The sequence below is a fragment of the Octopus sinensis genome, linkage group LG1 (assembly GCF_006345805.1).
Source record: "Octopus sinensis linkage group LG1, ASM634580v1, whole genome shotgun sequence".
NCBI classification, from domain to species: domain Eukaryota; kingdom Metazoa; phylum Mollusca; class Cephalopoda; order Octopoda; family Octopodidae; genus Octopus; species Octopus sinensis.
Genome location: NC_042997.1, coordinates 52,064,607 through 52,079,440, shown reverse-complemented (window position 1 = coordinate 52,079,440; position 14,834 = coordinate 52,064,607). Strand labels below are relative to the sequence as shown.

Below are 14,834 nucleotides of genomic sequence, written 5' to 3'. Positions count from 1 at the left end.
CAGTATTTTATCTGCCGCTACGTTCTAAGTTCAAATTCCGCCGAGGTCGACTTTGTTTTTCATCCTTTCGGGGTTGATAAATTAAGTACTAGTTGAGTACTGGAGTCGATGTAATCGTCCATCCACCTCACCCAAATTTCAGGCCTTGTGTCTATAATAGAAAGGATTATCTTTGACCCGTCAATCGTGCTATCGCTGATAGCTCCGCAAGACAATGACTTTGAAACGTCTACCTTGACGATAACTCGAACTCGTATATCACACGTGACTGACCCTGATTCATACAACGACTCTACTACTTCTGGCCTCCTACAAACGGCTGATGCCTGACTTTATAGTGGCTAGTTCACTCATACCACTTGTCACGTGGGAAGGAGTGTACCATTTCATTGCAACATCTCTCTTTCTTTGGGAAAGCAAGTAATTTCATTTTACTTTATTCACCCCTGCTCCCTTTTTTAGCGTGCCTCTTTTCAACTTATATTTTTTTCTTTTTGGCGTTTAATTGTAGGAACTCTGTGTTCTTCCTTATTCTTCCACTAGTATGCGCGGGTTCAACTACCTGTAACGGTGTTGGTACCTGTAATGTGTCATGTAGCCATTTCATAGGTTCTCTCAATCTGTCTGGTTCATTTTCTATGAATCTCTTCTTTAATTGGTTTCTGCGACTTTTTCAATACCTTTTTTTGCTCTTTACCTCGTACATCATTTTCCCTATGTACTTTGTAATTTCGCCTTCTCTTTTATACGACCTCATGTACATCTTATCACCAATTTTGAAAAAACTTTGATATGTCTTTCGTGACGCTCTTTCTTTCCTCGCCAGGTAACAGTTTATCAAAAATTGGTTTCACATTCCTAGCGAACATCAGTTCTGCTGGTGAGTTTTCTGCTGGTGTATTGGGGTTCGATGTCACCCTTTACACCCTTAGGAATTGCTGCAGAGCGACTTCGTCAGTAATTTCCTTGATTGCTTTTCTTAAAGCTCTATTAAAAGTGTCAACAAACCGCTCTGCCTGTCCATTTGATCTGGGGTGGTAAAGCGCTATCGTTTTATCTTCTACCGTGAACATTTCGCAGAATTTTCTAAATTCACTGGACACAATTGACGTTCCACTATCCGGTACAATCACATCTTGGATGCCAAATCTTGCGAATAATTCGTGCAAAAACTTTGATACCGTTTCGGAGGTTGGTCTTTTGCACTTAACAATTTCTGTAAAATTGTCAACTACTACTAGGTAGTAATAACCATTTAACGGACCCGCAAAATCGATATGTAGTCTTGACCATGGACCTTTTACTTCTAGCCAAGGCTCCCATTTTTGAGTTGACAATTTCGCTGCCAGAGCACATCCTCTGCAGCCTTTTATTACGTTTTCAACTTCCTTGTCCATCTTCGACCAATACATATAACTGTGCATAAGCGCTTTCATCCTTACGATCCCCGGATGTCCAGTATGGAATTCTTTCAACATTCTTTTTTGTAAAGTTTCAGGTATCACTACCCTTTGGCCATACATAAGTACGCTGTCGCATATTGAATATATATTTACCTGCTGCTGTCTTTTCTTACCGAACCTATTTTTGTTTTCTTTAGCTACCCATTGTTATTTTTCTTTTGTATCATTTATGAACTTATCTTTTGACGCGTGTCGCTTTATCTCCTCCAAAATTATTGTTAACTCTTGTATAATGTTCCACATTATGTGTTTAATTTACCCTTCGGCTCTTAGGGTTGCTTTTACTGGGTCTATGAATGGTTCGCTATTTCTGGGTATTAACCTGGATAGGCCGTCAGCATGTCCCAGCTTTTTCGAAGGTAAATATACCATTGCGTAGTCGTGGTTTAACAGTATGATTCCCCCTCGCTGCAATCTGTTTGCTCTATGTACAGGAATTCCTTTCTTGGATCATAAATCGTTAGCAACGGGCGATGGTCTGTTTGTAGTCTAAACCGTCTACCATGTATAAACCTGTGGAACTTTTTTATGCCAAATATAATCGCCAATGCCTCTTTTTCAATTTGGCTATAATGTTTTTTCCGCTGGCAGTTAACATGGTTTTTAGTTCCTCAAATGCCTTCTAGCATTTTTCTGACCAAAACCATTTGACATCCTTTTTTAACAGCTCATTTAGTTGTGTTGTATGACGTTTGGGATAATATACTTGATAGTAGTTTACCAAGCCTAAAAATGCTTGTAACAATTTGACGTTCCTTGGGGAAGGCATATTCCGTATTACTGTCGCGCTTGATAGGTCTGGCCTTCGCCCCGCTCCCCGCTCCCCGCTTTCGTCAATTACTTGACCTAAATATTTAATTTTTTTCATCAAAAATTCGTACTTTTCCCCTGTTAGTCTAAACTCATATTCATTTATTTTTCCGAATACTTTTTTAATAAGTCAAAGTGTTGCTCCACTGACTCACTCTTTATCAAAATATCATCGAGATAAGCGATAGCGAAACCGCAATCATTTAACATTGCGTCCATCACTTGTTGGAATATGGCAGGTACCACTTTTACTCTGCGTCCCTTTTAGCAGTAAGCCCTTGTACAAAAGCAGGCACTTGAACGAGTCTGGAGTTAGTTTATCCACTTTAAATCTCTCGCACTCTCTGTTCAATCTACCTGCATATGTGATAACGTCTTCGTTATCGCTTTCCTCCGTCTTTAAAAACTTCCAACGTGTGTTGAATAACGATGTTTTTTCCCTGAAAATTTTCCATAAAATGTCAATTGTGTCCGTGAAATTTATGTCAGAAACTTTTTTAGGTAATATAAAGTTACAGTATTTCTTATGTTCTATCGTCGCCAGTTTCCTCAGAATTAGGCGCATTTTCATTTCGCCTTTCCAGTCTTTTTCAAAAATGTGTGCAGATATTCGGTGATATGCCTCGATATTGATTCCTTCTTCCTGGTCATATTTAAATTCATTTACTAAATTTGCTACATAGTCTGATGAAAACGTATTTTCCAGTTTTGTTACCAACTTCATTAGTTGTAGCAATTGCTGCTGTAACATTTGTTGCTGTTCTTGTTCTCTGAGTTGTTGTTGTTGCTGCTTTTTGCAGTTCAACTAAATCCTCTAACAAGTTTTCCATAGTTTTACTATAAAAATGTTTGTTACTCCTCTGTCGAGTTTTTAATTTCTCCACGTGAAAAGTTTTCAACGTCGTCCGCGTGAATTGTTTATTTTCTCGTGAAAATAATGTTTTTGTTTTTCAACGTTGTCCACATGAATTGTTTATATCCTCGTCACCACTGTTACGATGTGGATCCTCGTCCACTTTATGTTGCTGTCAGTACTGTAATATTCTTGTCGCCACTAATATATTGTGGCGGTATTCTACGTCTAATTATCTTTGACCCGTCTATCGTGCTATCGCTGATAGCTCCGCAAGACAACAATGACTTTGAAACGTCTACCTTGACAATAACTCGAACTTGTATATCACACATAACTGACACTGACTCGTACAACTACAACGACTCTACTACTACTGACCTCATATAAACAGCTGATGCCTGACTTTATAGTGGCTGGTTCACTCTTAGCACTTGTTACGTGGGAAGGGGTGTACCATTTCATTACAACACTCATGTAAAAACTATTTATTTCATTGTATAATAAATAAATAAATAAATAAATAATAAATTATTTTACATACCTGCATTAATGTATATAATATAAATTATATAATTCAGTTGAATAATTTATAAATTAATACAAGAATAAAGACTTGCTCTCCAGGTCAATGAATATTATACTTTTCTTTCATCGCCTCAGTACTTATTGTGTGCTATATATCAATATTTAAATGTAGCCTATCTACGTTTATATATATATTTACAGAGACGATACAAGAAAAGTAAAGTAACTATGATATTCATTGAACTGAAGAGCAAGTCTTTATGCCTGTATTAATTTATGAATTATGTAACTGAATTATATAATTTATATTATATACATTAATACAGGCATGTAAAGTATTTCCTTCTAGAAGCAAGGAACAGAATAAGGATGATTTTTTGGATGCCAAACCTGATTAAAAAACAGGAATGGGAGAATTATCTGTAACGTCCGAAAAGTTCTGCGCGTGTGTTCAAGTAGTCTTTAAATATTTTTCGAAATTGCAAAGAGTATTTTTACTCTCTAATTCTCCACTTACTTCTAGAGTCCTTGTTGTTCTCTAAGCTGCCAGATGTATTTTGATAAAGCTGTAGACGTCGTACTTTTCTCTTTTAAGTAGGTGGAATGGTTAACATATCTGTTCATTCTGATACATACATACATACATACACACATACACACATATATATACAAACATATATATGTATACACACACACACACACACACACACACACACAACATATATATATATCTATATAATATATATATATAATATATATATATATTATAATATAATATATATATATATATACTGTATATCTATATTAACAGTTTACCCAGGTTGATTTTTTTTATTATTATGGGTTCTTCATATTCATTAATTCTCTTATATTTAGTTTGGAAAAGGACTAATGACTCCAATGATGTTTCAGTACCTTAACAATCAGCCAAGCCTTAGAATAAAATAATCGCAAAATAGCATTGCAGTTGTTCGCCAAGGATCATGCGAATGTTTTTGCTAACTGATAAAAATCATCAACGCCGGATTTAAAATGGTAGATTTCATAATTTATTTTACATGTAATCTGTATGCTTAATTTTGTTTTGTATTTTTCAACTAGATTGTTGTTTTCTTTTGTGTGCGTAAGTCGGTGTATGTGTGTAATTCTATATGAAATTGTAATGCCGTCATGATGATTGTATCAGCTATAAAAGTATTTGCATGAACATTACGACTCACTGCACGGTGCGTAAACTATACGATAGTTTTATCATCACTTAAAGGCGGCGAGCTGGCAGAAACGTTAGCACGCCGGGCGAAATGCGTAGCCGTATTTCGCCTGCCGTTACGTTCTGGGTTCAAATACCGCCGAGGTCGACTTTGCCTTTCATCCTTTCGGGGTCGATAAATTAAGTACCAGTTACGCACTGGAGTCGATGTAATCGACTTAATCCGTCTGTCTGTCCCTGTTTGTCCACTCTGTGTTTAGCCCCTTGTGGGTAGTAAAGAAATATATTATTTTTAAATAAAGAAATCAGAAACGTTAGCACGCCGGGCGAAATGCGTAGCCGTATTTCGTCTGTCGTTACGTTCTGAGTTCAAATTCCGCCGAGGTCGACTTTGCCTTTCATCCTTTCGGGGTCGATAAATAAAGTAGTAGTTTCGCACTTGGGTCGATATAATCGACTTAATCCCTTTGTCTGTCCTTGTTTGTCCCCTCTATGTTTAGCCCCTTGTGGGCAGTAAAGAAATATATACGATAGTATTATCATCACTTATTTTGAGAATGAGGCTGTGAAGGTTACCAAACGTTAATCCTAATGGATTTAGGATCATTTTTGTTCAAACCAGACTTGGGCGTGGTCGTGGCTTTAATATAACATGCTTGAAAAATGTTGCTCTCTATTTCAACATACGCGTATGTGCGTGTATATAAAACAGAAATAAATGTACATGTCTAGCTGAGAACTATACTGCACACTCCAACATGCATTGGGGAATTGTATGAGATATATGTGACAATCTAGATATGCCGTATACTCTCCATTGTTCTCTATTCTTGTAATGGTAGAGATTGTCGTCGCCGCAGTAGTAAATGTGATAAAGGATTTTGGCAGTAATAATATGAATAAACGTTAGCTTAATCTAAATTTAGGTGAAGGAGGTTGAGAATATATTTACCTTGTTACATATTCAGTCATTGATATTATATATTCATGTCACACATGTTGATTACATTACATTGCTTGGATTTTAAGATAAATCAGTGTCACAACGTCACATTACAGAATGTCTGACTGCCCTACTTACAGTAGAATATCTCTATATCACGAAATATAAGATACATAAGAGCATAATTTCTATGCCGCAACTTTATCCAGCGGCACATTATATACCTGTGTTTGACGGCGACTCTCTATTACAATACTATACTTCAATGTTACAATTATAAGATATGCCGTAAAAAAATCTATATCTCCCTGATATATTTCAGACAGTTGTAATTTTCTATATCATATGTTGGATACTATAATCCAACTTATGTGGGAGTGCTATTCCAAAGGCCCTTGCTGAACTTTCGGAATAGCACTCCCACATAAGTATTTTGAAAATTATCCGGAAACGACGGGATACACAGCTAGTGTGTGTGTGGTGTATATATATATGTATGTGTGTGTGTGTGTGTATGTATATGTATGTGTATATATATACATACATATATATATACATATATATATACACATACATATATATATATATATATATATGTATATATATATATACGTATATATATATACGTATATATAATATATATGTATATGTATACGCATGCGTGTATATAGATATATATATATTATATATACATATATATATACATACATATATATATACATCTCTCCAACTTAAACTTTCATAAAGCCAACTGGAAGTCGATTGAGAAAGAGATCCTCAAACAGGATTGGCCTGAATGTCTCTCCACACCGGACAAACATGAAACACAAACACTTCATGTCCATAATAAAGCCATATGTGACAATATGTCCCAATGTGCAGGGCCAGCACACACAAGAATAAAAACAGGATCCCTAGAGAAAGGAGGATTCTTATGAGACGACGGACAAGGATTGCAAACCGCCTGAGCAAGCACACCAAAAGTGGTGAGAAGTCTCGGCTCGAAAGAATGCTAATGGAAACTGAGAAAAGTCTACATCAGTCCCATGAAAAGGAGAGAGCAGATAAAAAGCTTGGGTAATAGAAAATATAAAATCAAACCCTAAAGCTTTCTTAAGTTTGCCAAAGAGACAGCCACAGTGCACCAGAGAATAGGACCTCTCTTCCAAAAAGATGGCTCTCTCACAGGAAATCCCACGAGGATAAGTGAAATACTGAACGAACAGTTCCAAAGTGTGTTCACTACACCTCTAGGACACAGGCAAGTAAACAACCCAGAAGAATTCTTTGCCACTTTACCAGCGGCCAAAGAGACAAAAATGAGTACATCAACATCGAAGAAGATGATATCACACTAGCCATTGATGAGATTGACACAAACTCAGCTGCTGGACCTGATGGATTCCCAGCGATCCTTCTCAAATCGTGCAAACGAGCCCTTGCAAAACCGCTACAGCTTCTTTTTCAGAGCTTTCTTGCAAGTGGTAAGCTCCCAGTCAAACTGAAAGAGGGGGGTAATATGCCCTATCCATAAGGGAGGTAGCAGAGCAGATGCTAAAAATTATAGGCCTATCTCTCTGACCTCACACATCAGCAAAGTCATGGAACGAATAGTCCGTAAGAAACTAATCATGTTCCTTGAAGAAAATGACTTACTGTCTGACACCCAGCATGGATTTCGACCAGGTAGAGGCTGCCTAACACAGCTCCTGCAGCACTATGACTGGTGTTGAAACAGCTACTAAATGGCTCAAATGTGGATGTAATATATCTTGACTTTGCAAAAGCTTTGATAAAGTCGACCATGGTATGATCTGTCATAAACTGCGTGGTCTCGGCATAGGCGGGAAACTTGGAGAGTGGCTGCACAACTTCCTAAAAGACAGAAAACAGGCAGTGTGAGCAATGGAGCCACCTCCAGGGAAACGCAAATAACAAGCGGTGTCCCACAGGGCACTGTCTTGGGGCCACTGATGTTCATAGTGGCCCTTTCAGACATGCCTTCAGTTGCTACGATGACCACCTTGCTAGCTATGCAGATGACACAAAGGTCTCCCACGCAATACAGAACCCTGAAAATATTGCGCATCTGCAACATGAGCTGGACACAATATACAGTGGGCTGAGGACAACAACATGCAGTTTAATGCAGGTAAGTTCCAGGCCCTGCGCTACTGGCACACAAAGGTAAATGACGTGAGACTGAAGACTGGATACACTGGCCCAGGAAGAATTGCAATCCCTGAGTCAAAATCCGTGCGTGACCTGGGCATTGACATGAGCAATGATGCATCTTTCCAAATGCATATTGCTAATCTGGTGATAAAATGCAGACGGCTAGCTGGATGGATTCTCCGAACTTTCAGAACAAGAGAGAAGGAGACACTGATGGTCCTATGGAAAACATTTGTCCTCAGCCGCTTGGACTACTGCTCCCAACTTTGGTCACCACACAATATAAAAACAAACAGCAGAACTCGAAGCAACTCAGAGAAGCTACACAAAGAAAATCGTCTCAATGCAAAATGTCAGCTACTGGGAAAGACTGAAGGTATTAAACCTCTTCTCCCTGGAGCGGAGGCGGGAGAGATATGCAGAGTAATATACATCTGGAAAATCCTGGAGGGTCTTATCCCAAACTTTGGCATTCAAAGTTACTCCAACCGCAGAACGGGGCGCCGCTGCGTGGTGCCAAGGATTCCAACATCACCATCAAAATACAGGTCCAGATACTGCAACAGCTTGGGTTTCAGAGGACCACAGCTTTTCAACATCCTCCCTAAATGCCTGAGAGACTTACATGGTGTGGATGTGGGTTTCTTTAAAACTAAACTGGATACTCTTCTTGTTGGAAGTCCCAGATGACCTACCTCACGACAGGAGACGCGGATGCGGGCAGCAGCATCGAACTCCTTGTTGATCAAGTGCCACGTATCAGAGGTGGATTCACAAACTAGTGTGGCTCATTCAGCGGTGGTGCCCCAGCATGGCCGCGGCCTTCGGGCTAAAACATTTTTAAGGATTAAGGATTAAGGATATATATATATATATATATATATATATATATCTATATATATATATATATATTATATATATATATAATATATATATATATATATACTAGCTGAGGTGACCCGCTCTACGCGCGGGTAAGAGTGAGTTTGTTACTTCTGTTGCTTCCTTTCAGCACGTAAAAAGCACCATCCGAACGTGGTCGATTGCAGCGCCGCCTGACTGGCTTCTGTGCCGGTGGCACGGAAAAAGCACCAACCGATCGTTGCCGCTGCGAGCCCCCCTGGCACCTGTGCCGGCGCATTGAAAAAAAAGCGCGCCCACTACACTCACATAGTGGTTGACGCGTTAGGAAGGTCATCCACCTGTAGAAACACTGCCAGATCGGACTGGAGCCTGGTGCAGCATCCTGGCTTCCCAAGACCCCGGTCAAACTGTCCAACCCGTGCTAGCACGGAAAACGGACGTTAACGATGATGATGATGATGATTCTCCCTCTTTGTTTCTCTCTCCTCTCTTTCACTTTCCCACTCTCTTACTTTTCTTTTCTCTCGGACTCTCCCTCGCTTTCTCTTACTCTATCTTTATCTATCTCTCTCCCATTTATAAACAACAAAAGATCTTGAGTAAGTTGAGAAATAAAATATTTAGAAAGATCAATCATAAATATCAGGCAGTGGCAACGGAAAGGTCTGCTTCAAGGCAGACAAGCAAAACACTAACATTTAAAAGGGACAGACGAACTTTCGAGCTGAATAAAAAAATAAAATATCGGAAACCAAAGTTTGAAGGGATAGAATCTGAGGATAGTAGAGTCACCATGGCTGGCATTTCTTAACGACGGACAGCAACGTATTGACAGTTTAACGTCTGGCGTAAAATTTTGAACTTGATGTAAAAGAAAATTGGTAAACACCAATTTTTGAAGTGATTCTTTCTCACGACAGTAGACTCACCATGGCAAGCATTCAAAACTTCTTCATCATGGACGGCAACACATTGACGATTAAAAGGCTGGCGCAAATTTTTTAGCTTGAGGTAACAGAGAATTCCTAAACATCCGCTCCTTTAAATTTTAATCCCCTTCCAGCCCCATTTAGACCCCTTTTCACATTTTGGTTAATATAACCCGATTTCATTCGGGTGTACCGGGGCCACATTTTATAAGACGAGGAATTTTGTCCTAGAGGTCACGCCTTTCATTTGAGGGGAAAATATATGTGTGTGTGTGTGTGTGTGTTTGTGTGTGCACGCATTATATATACAAATGTATACAAATTATATATATATATATATGTATAAATTAAATTAGAGATAAAACCACTAATAGGCAAATCAAACAGTGAAAAACCCAAAACAAAAACATAAAAATTAAAATACAATATATAAAATATATAAAATATAAAATTAAAAAATTTAAAATAAAAATTATTAAATAATATTTATAATTTGTTTAAAAATATATATAACTATCAAAATGTATTAAAAAGTTTAATATACATAAATACAGATACATACACTTTAAATACAGATATATACACTTTGTATATATACATTATATATACATATTTATATATCGAACACACACACACACATATAAATGAACGCAATAAATATCTGATTCATAATATTTGTTCTCATGCTCGTGTGTTTGTGGTGACGATGATAATTCTCTCTATGATGCAGACAGCGAGATAACACCGTTTGACGAAGTGAAAGTGATGGGAAGGTAGGAAATAGAGTGAGTGAAAAAGTGCTGGGAAGGGAGGAAATAGCGTGAGTGAGTGAGGAAGACAGATACATTAAAGAATGGGAGTGGACTTGTCAAAGTGGCCCTAGCAACGACACCTTTTAAGATAGGGATTTCTAACGTAGCCCACGGGCATCGTCACCTCATTTTACATGTCCCTGTAAATTTTGGAGTCAATCCGACGGGATGTAGTGGCCTTGAAAGCGATCCAAGCGGTCCAAACGCATTTCAGTTTTATATATAGAGAAGTTTTATATATAGAGATTAGCCTGCTCGCTTAGCCAGCGGGGTAGCGTCATTTAAAGGCTAAAACAATGCGAAACGCATTGTGACCAGCGATGTGTAGCAACATCTGATAGCCTGGTCGGTCACGGTGATCACGGTGATATATATATATGCGTGGCTATGTGGTAAGAAGCTTGCTTCCCAACCACTAGGATCCGGTCTCGATCCTAGCGTGTGGAATATTGGGCAAGTGTCTTCTACTATACTACGAATAAAACACTGTGGGCGGATTTGACAGACAGAAACTGAAACCTGTCGTATATACGTATATATATACATATACGAAACTGAAACCTGTCGTATATACGTATATATATATATATATATATATATATATATATATATATATACGATATACGACAGGTTTTCAGTTTCTGTCTGTCAAATCCGCCCACAGTGTTTTATTCGTAGTATAGTAGAAGACACTTGCCCAATATTCCACCCACTAGGATCGAGACCGGATCCAAGTGGTTGGGAAGCAAGCTTCTTACCACATAGCCACGCATATATAAGAAAAATAAGAAAACAGAGATAAATCAATTAATAATTATATTTATTAATTACAGAAACATGTTCTTATTTTTCTTAAATATAAACTCCGGTTTATTTAATTACTTATATTTCAGTATTAAAATTAATATTCAAAATAAATAATAGGTAAGAAACCAGTAAATTCACTGGATATTAATCCCTTAATGAGGGTTATTTAATCACTAATGGAACTTATATATGTGTGTGTGTGTGTGGAGGCGCAATGGCCCAGTGGTTAGGGCAGCGGACTCGCGGTCGTAGGATCGCGGTTTCGATTCCCAGAGCGGGTGTTGTGAGTGTTTATTGAGCGAAAACACCTAAAGCTCCACGAGGCTACGGTAGGGGTGGGGGGCGCATAATACTTGAATATATACATTCATACATATATATATATATATACATACATACACACACACACGCATACGCATGTATATTTATATACATATGTATGAGCATATGCGTATGTACACACATCTGTATGCATATATATATATATTTATACATCTATATACATTGATGTAATTACATAACTTCACCTAAATTCATCTGTAAAACCATCCGCTTAGAAACTCTTCTAATATATGCTGCATATCTATGAATCTAAATGAAAGATGCGCCCCTCACTGCTTCTTATGCACTTGCAATTCATACCCGATACTAAAAGTCTCCCTACACTCAATCTATAAATACTTGTACAGCAATATTTTCCATATTGCCTAACAATCTGACTGCTTACAGCACAGTCCTATCCTCTTCCACATTGCTTAGCAATCTGACTGTATGCAACAGAGTCCATCTGTCACGACTTTGTGTAACGTATCCAGATATTATTGTCATTATATTTTACGGGCGTTATCTTCACATCGCGGCCGAATGGTACTGATGCAAATGTGTCTATATCGAAATACAAATATTCTAGTTACAAAGATTATTTCTTTTGCGACGAATCTACAAGAATTATTCTTTTTACTTGTTTTAGTCATTGCACTGCGATCATGCTGGAGCCTTGATAAGCTGGGGGCGACCAACATGATGTAATTACTATTTAAAGCTCACACTTAGTATATCGGCCTCTTTTGGTCAAACTGCTAACGTGTGTCTCTCAAGCGGTGAGTGACAAACACAAACACATAGACACACAAATTCACATACACACGCATGCACACACATATATGCATGTATAAGTGTAAATGTATTCTCTCTCTCAGTTCCTATATATATATATATATATATATATATATATATATAGCGGTGGTGCCCCAGCATGGCCGCGGCCTTCGGGCTAAAACATTTTTAAGGATTTAAGGATTTATATATATATATATGTGTGTGTGTGTGTACGTATGCGTGTGTTTATATATGTGCGTGCGTGTGTGTGTGTATTCAAGTGTTATACTGTGTATAACTATCCGCGGTAAGATTATTTTTGTGGATATTTGTGGATTTTCGGGCAGGTGCTTACTCCCTCCCACATCCTGGACGCTGCAGTTAATGGGAGGGTCACTGCTTCCGTAGCCGAACGGAAGAAAACCCTCGGGACCTGACACTAAACTATCTCTTCCAACCTGTGACGTTTGAGACGTTCGGAGGGACTGGGCCACTAACTGCGAAGTTCTTGTCAATGTTGGCAGCTCGCCTGACCGAGGTGTCAGGTGATGCCCGTGAGGGCACTTGGCCATCCCAACGCTTTAGCCTCGCAATCGCCCGTGGTAATGCTACGAGAGTGCTGGCTTGCTTCAGTAGGTTCCGTCAAACTTAGTTGCTGTGATGAAAAAAAAAAAAAAAGAAAAAATTCCCACAAATGGTTTCAATACAGTTTTGACAGAAGGATTTGGAATAGTTGGATGAGGGTTCACCGGTGATTTTCTTTCATGTAAATAATTGTTTATATTATTCTAAAAATTTCCCAGCAAAATTTTATAAAATCTTATTATCATATATGTAATATATGATAATAAAATTTAGCTGCAAAGTCTCTCGATTACTATCTGACTGATAGCCTGGACCCATAGACGAATTTAATAGTGTAAACTCGTGGGTTAACTCCCGAATGAAGTTATGATAGCACATACACACACACATACATACATGTATATATATAATATATATTATTATATATACGCACACACACACCACAACACACACACAATATAATATATATATATATATATATATATATATATTATATATATATATAATATATATATATATATATATATCTATATCATACATATATATAAAGGCGGTGCTCCAACATGCCCACAGTCAAATGACTGAAACAAGTAAAAGAGTAAAAGAACACACATACATACATATATGTATGTTTGTATGTATGTATGTATGTGTGTATATATATATACACACACACACACACACACATATACATATATATCTACCACGTAGTAGAACCGAACCCGAAACCACGTAGTTGGGAAGCGAACTCGTTAAAGACTCACCCATGCATGCCTGAACCTAATAGTCTAAGTAACCCACCTGGTTACAGCGACACTGTATATACAACGCTTTATGATAGAAGCACTGCGCTAATTTTTCAAGTCACTATCATGCCATATTAAAAATTATTATTATTATTATATTATTATTATTATTATGTTACATTAAATTTTTTTACTGTCTGTTTTACTATGATACAACGTTATCCTCCTGCACTTGGGTCATCATTTATTTATTTAACATATTTATTTAATTACTTAATTATTGTAAATACATGTACGAAGATATATTTGGCATTTATGTATGTATGTATGTATGTATGTATGTATGTATGTATGTATGTATGTATGCATGCATGCATGCGTGTATGTGTGTATGTATGTATGTAGACATGCATTATGTATGTATGTATGTATGTATGTATACAGATATACATGAATATATATATATATATATCTACATACATATATACATACAGATATATATATATAGATATATATATATATATATATACATACATGCATGCATATATATATTATATCATAATACATACATATATAACTATATATATATATATTATAATATATATATATATATATATATAGATACACATATACATGCATGCATACATACATACATCATACATACATACATAAATGCATACATACATAAATGCATACATATAATATATATAATAATATATATATATATATTATATATATATAATGGTAGGACATTGGATTTGTCTACAAACGATGTTGTTTCGTGCCCCACAGGCATCTTCGAGATTTTTTTTTTTTGTCAAATGTGATTTTTTAAACCTAATATTTTCGCGGTATCATTTATGGTGTAATCTACTCTTAGGACAACACTTAGTAAAATAAATGATGCATACATACACACACACACGCGCAAATGTATCGCTTCTTTTACGTTATGCATATGCATGTGTATGTGTGTGTGTGCGTGAGAGAGAAAGAAAGAGAGTGTATGTA

General features: G+C 37.1%; 1 protein-coding gene across 1 annotated transcript in view; it reads right to left on the bottom strand.

Moving 5' to 3' along the window:
* The window catches only part of LOC115212939 (sodium- and chloride-dependent taurine transporter), a 100,732-nt gene that overhangs the window by 84,439 nt on the left and 1,459 nt on the right, over window positions 1-14,834 (bottom strand). The window lies entirely within an intron of this gene.